The 6,000-nt window shown below is 44.4% G+C and overlaps 1 protein-coding gene across 2 annotated transcripts in view; it reads right to left on the reverse strand.

Annotated features, from left to right (window-relative positions):
* The window catches only part of LOC128514368 (raftlin-like), a 101,139-nt gene extending 95,696 nt beyond the window's left edge, over positions 1-5,443 (reverse strand). For both annotated transcript variants that reach the window (XM_053488189.1, XM_053488188.1), the window contains exon 1: positions 5,307-5,443. The gene's annotated coding sequence lies outside the window, so the exon portion shown is untranslated. The remainder of the gene's footprint in view (positions 1-5,306) is intronic.
* Positions 5,444-6,000: the final 557 nt, after the last annotated feature.

Consider the following 6,000-nt stretch of genomic DNA (forward strand, 5'->3'; position numbering starts at 1 on the left):
AGAAGTCGCTGAGCAGCAATTTTTTTTATTTGTTGTTTAATTTACTTTTATTGGTTCTGCTACAGTATACGGTTATACTGTATAGTATGCCCGAAGCCAGTGTTGTTCAATACAGATCACAGTTTATCAGTCGATGACACCTGATGTGTTTTTCTCATCCATGCTGCAGATATTCTTCCATGCGGCCGTGTGTAAGGACACCATAAAGTGTAACGCGGACAGATTCGTCTCCGTCAACGTGTGTTCAATGATGATGATCCTTTCCCTGAGACATAGATTTTCTTTTGCAGAATTCAGATGTGTTTTTAACCATCAATTGAAGGGACAAGAGACAAAAATCCATCTGTTCAGCATCTCCAGACCTGGCCTTGACCACGCTGGGAGCCCGGCCCCGGCCGACGGGATTGCCATGGGAACCGGCCCCTTGACAACCATTTCATACAAGGCAGAATAAAAGACGACAATCTCTCTCTCTCTCCGTCTCTCTTTCTCTGTTTCTGTCTCTGTGGCTCCCCCTTTCTGTCTTTATCCCTTTTCTCCCTCCCTCCCTGTTCCTCTCCGTATCTCCCTTCTCTCCTTTTCTAATTTAGATTTAGCCGGACAAATCATTTTCCTCACTCAGCTTGCACCTTTGCCGGGAAATTCTGGAGCAGAACCAGGTTTTATATGCACAGGGGGAAAAGAAAAAAAAAGTCTATAAAAGTAAGTAAATAACTCAATGAATAATAAAGACCTCACAGAGAGAGAGACATTTCTTCCCTAAACAGCATGTGAACATTCCAGTGGAATAATCATGGCATGATGTAAATTTGCTTCCAGTCAGGTCTTTATTAGGGCAAATGGAGGCCAAGTTCGTTTTCCTCCCTCGAACAGGATATTGACATCTCCTTCTTGAACATTACCGGATCGATACAGCCGCAATTACCTCGACCACCCATTAACAAAGCGAGTCGATTCATCTTCGAGAAATATCTGAGATGCTTCTTTGCCTTTCCCGCTTAACCGTCAGTGGCCTGTTAAACAGCTGCAGGCCCACGACTTCCTGACACCTTTTTTCGCTCGGATTGCCTTTTAATATTCTGTCTCGTGACAAAGTGGTGAGGTTTGCGCCCAAGGCCCCCGTCAGCATGTCGGGAAAGAGAGGAAGCTAATCTTCGCTTGAACCACAAGAACGTAATCCATTCAAAGTGGCAGGGCGCAGCGGCAAGGGGCAGAAAATTCCATTCATCTTCCGTCAAAGCGCCCGGCTAAGCCGACTCATTTCTTTTTTTTCTTTTTTTTTTTGTTGCAAGGCATCTGATTTGAAGTCTGCCTCGTCAGATGAGAGTTAACTTCATTTTCAGCCGGAGTGCAAACCTCGACTGAGGAGGAACACTGCGGGAGAACCGCTGCCCTAATTACATGGGCCGCGAGAGCTCTCGCCAAGACAACGGTGGTTAAGAGAAAAAAGAAAAAAAAAAACCACCATGGTAAATACTTCATGACAAGGAAAAGGTGTCAGTCATTTCAAAGTCACTTCCGCACACACACACACACACAGTATGGCGTAATTGCATTTCGGATGCGCCAAGCCGTCCTAATTAGCTCAATTAAACTTAATTGGGTGCAAGAGGATTCTCAGTCCTAATCGGGTTATCAAAATATTGAGGCTTTCACATGATCCATTAATCACACACCTTCAAAAGCAAGGACGTCTGCCAGCCCGTAGGTACTGACGACTGGATTTAATTAGCGGAATCGTCAGACTTATAATGAACGTTTTGTAGACACTCATGACTCATCAATACGAACTCAAAACAGCGCTGTTAGCTAGAGACAGACAGATGGAACAGACCGTTAATGGGTTTTTATTGCCTCCAGGACTGTTCGAAGAGTTGGTCTTAGCCATTATGGCGAACAGTCGAACTGGTATACAAGCTGATTCATCAAAACAGCTCTGGTAGAAGGTTAATTGTGGGAAAAATCAATGGATAGCTTGCACACAAAGCGGAACGGAAATCCAAGCTATCGTCACGAACGCGTCAGCTATGAGATGTCTAAGCCGGCTTTAGGTTAAATCTAAATTATTTTCTTTTACAGCAGATCTGACAGGTTTATATTCTTCACCGTAGGTTAATTTGTGCTGATTTATTCAAGCTAAAGGTCAATTTTTGTTGGATGAAGAGCATTTGATCTCTTTTTAATATACTTGGGGCATTCGAGTCAAACCGGGACTCTCTTCCCGGTGAATTTCTGGTGAATGAAGGCATAAAACCGATTGACAATTACAGAAGAATTCAGGCACGGTACAGTACAGTGATGAGACACATAGCCACAGAAAAACATTCAAACTTTTTAAAGAATGCCATACATGGGTGAATGATCTCTGGCTCGGGTGGCTCAGAGCACACTCCAGTCCTTCCCGTGAGCAGTCAGCGAGGAGAACGCCTGATTCTTGAAAATCGATGCATCATTTTTCGGCGACTGTCTGTGCGAACCGTACACACAATCATTCACTAACACAACCTGCTTATTGCAGCAACTAGTCTGGGAGTTATTGCCACATCCCCTGTATAGTCCTGACCTCGCCTCAAGCCATTTCTATTTTTCATTTGGAAAATTAAAGGGGTTCCTGGGAGGCTCAAGGTTTCAGATGTAAAGCAGGCAGTCCGTCCACGGCTCCGGCGTACTGAGAAAACTTTCTACCGGTATGGTATCCAAGCAGAAATAAAGGGAGTTTTTACTAGGTTCCAAGTTTGTCCACTTGTACAAAGTAAACAATGACCTTGTGATTTAAACTTGTAAATTAAGTATAGTTGCATTGACTATTTTGTTCTATAATTTTCTATAAAAGGCTACATTCCTAAAAAAAACAAAAACAAACAAACAATAACAACAACAGTGGCTTCATGAAAAGTGTAATATTAGACTATTAAGTTAAGTTAAGCCTTTATTTGTCACATATACATTACAGCACAGTGAAATTCCTTCTTCGCGTATCCCAGCGTAACTGGGGTCAGAGCGCAGGGTCAGCCATGATACGGCGCCCCTGGAGCAGTTAGGGTTAAGGGCCTTGCTTAAGGGCCCAACAGTGGCAACCTGGTGGAGCTGGGGATCGGACCGCCGATCTTCCAATCAGTAACTCAGTGCCTTAGCCTTCCGAGCCACCACTGCCCCTTAAACTGCGCCTTTACTCTTAAAGGCGGCCTATTATGCAAAATGTACTTTCATGGCATTTACAGACGTTCTTCAGTGTGCATGTACAATAAAAAACCTTTTTTTTCCTTTTTTGTCCTTTTTGCCTGGAGCTTAAACAAAACAATTAGATTCCCCCCTATTGTGACCTCACATAAGACAAACCCCTCCTCCAGTTTTGTTGCTCAGCTCTGCTGTTGGTGCATAAACACTGAAAAGGCATGCTTGAAAAAGGAGTGCAACAGATGGTGTTTAAGATATAGGGGGGAAAAGGCATTATTTGAGAGGTGTTCCAGTTGTAATGTTAACACATACACACACACACACACACACACACATTTAGGGAACTCTGAGACCTATGTTAACTTGTTATAAAATTATTGAAATATGAGACCTTTAAATATACTCTAATTAACACTAGTCGTCTTATTTGCAAATATTGTATGTATAGCAACTCATATTATATATATATATATATATATCTTTTTTATCTTCTTCTTTTTTTTCAGCTGCTCCCATTAGGGGTCATCACAGCGGACCATTTGTCTCCATCTAACTCTGTCTACCACATCTTCCCTTGTCACTCCAACCTCCTGCATGTCCTCCCTCACCACATTTATAAACCTCCTCTTGGGCCTTCATGTACCCCTCCTGCCTGGCAGCTCCATCTCTAACAATCTCTTCCCGGTTTACCCCTCATCCCTCCTCTGCACATGTCCAAAACATCTTAATCTGTTCTCTATAACGTTGTCCCCACATTGTCCTACCTGTAATAACAACCCCTTTAATATACTCATTCATATATATGCTGTATAAATTTGGGTTTTCTTCTTGATTTCCTCCAAACACCCCATTAGGTGAATTGACTGTGCTAAATGTGTGTGTACTGTACACAATGCCCTGAGATGAACTGGCTTTCTGTCCACGGTGCTCAGACCTACCATGATCCTGATCAGGACAAGGCAATTATTAATAATGAATGAATGAATGAATGAATGGATGGATGGATGTCTTGCCATATTACTATAACTTAGGGTCAACTTTCATCATCATGATCATCATCATGGTTTTGGTTATATGAGTTTTATCTGTAGAGACAGCTGGAGCAGGGACGGAGAGACCCTGGAACACACTATGCTTATTGAGTCGAAGCGTCATACAGCAGACTGTAAAGATGGGACCGGGGCTCTCATGATGTTCCAGATTCCACGGCGACAACGAGCTGCTCTGTGTGCGCGAGATCCAGAGACCCGGCACGACCGACACACAGCCTGCCTCGCAGGCAGCCACTGGAACTGATTAATGACAGTTTGCCCTCTTCTGCCCTTTTCTTTCTTTTCCTTCCACTTGAACATACTCTCTCTCTCTTTCTCTTACTCTCTCTTTCTCTTACTCTCTCTTTCTCTGTCTCCTCCGTCTCAATTTCTCGCTTACCCTCTCATGTCTTCTGAAATACCCTTGACCTCCATTCTCTTCCTAGCAACAAGGGCGAATTCGACATGCACGGCTTGTTAAAGAAGTGAAAAAAAGAAGACAGACAAGTCTCAGAGCTGCCATCCAGACCATGCTTCGCTCATGTGACTGAATCGCTGGAGAACCGAAACGCTGATCTGCCAAAGGCTTAAGAAGGGGTGTGTGTGTGTGTGTGTGTGTGTGTGTTTGTGGGAAGTTTTGAGGCTTGTGGCTTGCCATGAGTGATCAGTAATACTGATATCCTCTTTATCAGCTGCTTTCTAAATCGTCTGAGCTCTAAACAGATAACGCTCTGAATTGGACTGGATTCAAATCATTTCGTTTCAAATCAGTTCCTATATGATGATCATTTTTTTGTTTCTAATAGATCTGTTGCCCTGAGAGTAACAAAGTGTTTTTATAAGTGAGTTTTTTTTTAATAGTTGCGCCATTTTTCACTTTTCTGATAGACAGACTTTCAATTGCCTTGGACGAAAAACAACTTTTGAGATGCATGATCAATTTGCATTGATATTGTTTTAATAGAGAATCACAAAGGCGGTGCTGTATTACTGTACATGTGTCAGACATTCATCGATGAGGGATAAGACGGCATCTGGACACTCTGAACTTTAAAACATCCGTCTGTGAAACATCCGGTATGCACGCCGAGTTCTTACCTGCTGTGCCGTTGTGGATCCACAGGTGCGTCAAGTCTCAACAATCCGAGAAGATCTTCTGTGCGAAGTTCACGAGCGGCATGAAAGCCAGACGAGCAAGGGAGCCGGAGTGCGGGCGAAATGTTCCAAATTCCTGCGTGAAATCCTAGAGCTCCAGAATGCAACGAGTCCGTGGTCTGCTCTTCGGCGTGCACTTTTGCGCCTGGCTCTGTTTGTCTCGCAATCCCACCGGTTACAGTCCTGTGAAAGGCTAAGCCGAGCGCGGAGAGCTCACTTTGCGTGCCTGCGTTGAGGTCATGCTCAAACTATGCCTGCGCTGTGTTCTGCAAGCTCAGGAAAACCACATCCTCTGACATCTCTACCTCCTCTCTCCTGCTGCGCTCCCCTCTCTCTCTCTCTCTCTCTCTCTCACACACACACACATTCACACACACATGCACACACATGCACGCTCGCTCTCCTTCGCTTGCTCGCTCTTAGATTGTGTGAGATGACAGACTGCGCTGACCCAGACGCTGCTCAGCCCCTCCGCCCGCTCTCTTTCCACTCTGTCTGTCTCTCTCTCTCGCTCTTACTCTGGCCTCCTCCAGCAGCCGCTGCAGTTCCAGCCCACTGACTGAAGAATACATCTGAGGAGGAGGCACCGGGTGAGAGAGAGAGAGAGTGAGTGAGTGAGAGAGAGAGAGAGAGAGAG

The sequence above is a fragment of the Clarias gariepinus genome, chromosome 26 (genome assembly GCF_024256425.1).
Source record: "Clarias gariepinus isolate MV-2021 ecotype Netherlands chromosome 26, CGAR_prim_01v2, whole genome shotgun sequence".
Classification (NCBI taxonomy): domain Eukaryota; kingdom Metazoa; phylum Chordata; class Actinopteri; order Siluriformes; family Clariidae; genus Clarias; species Clarias gariepinus.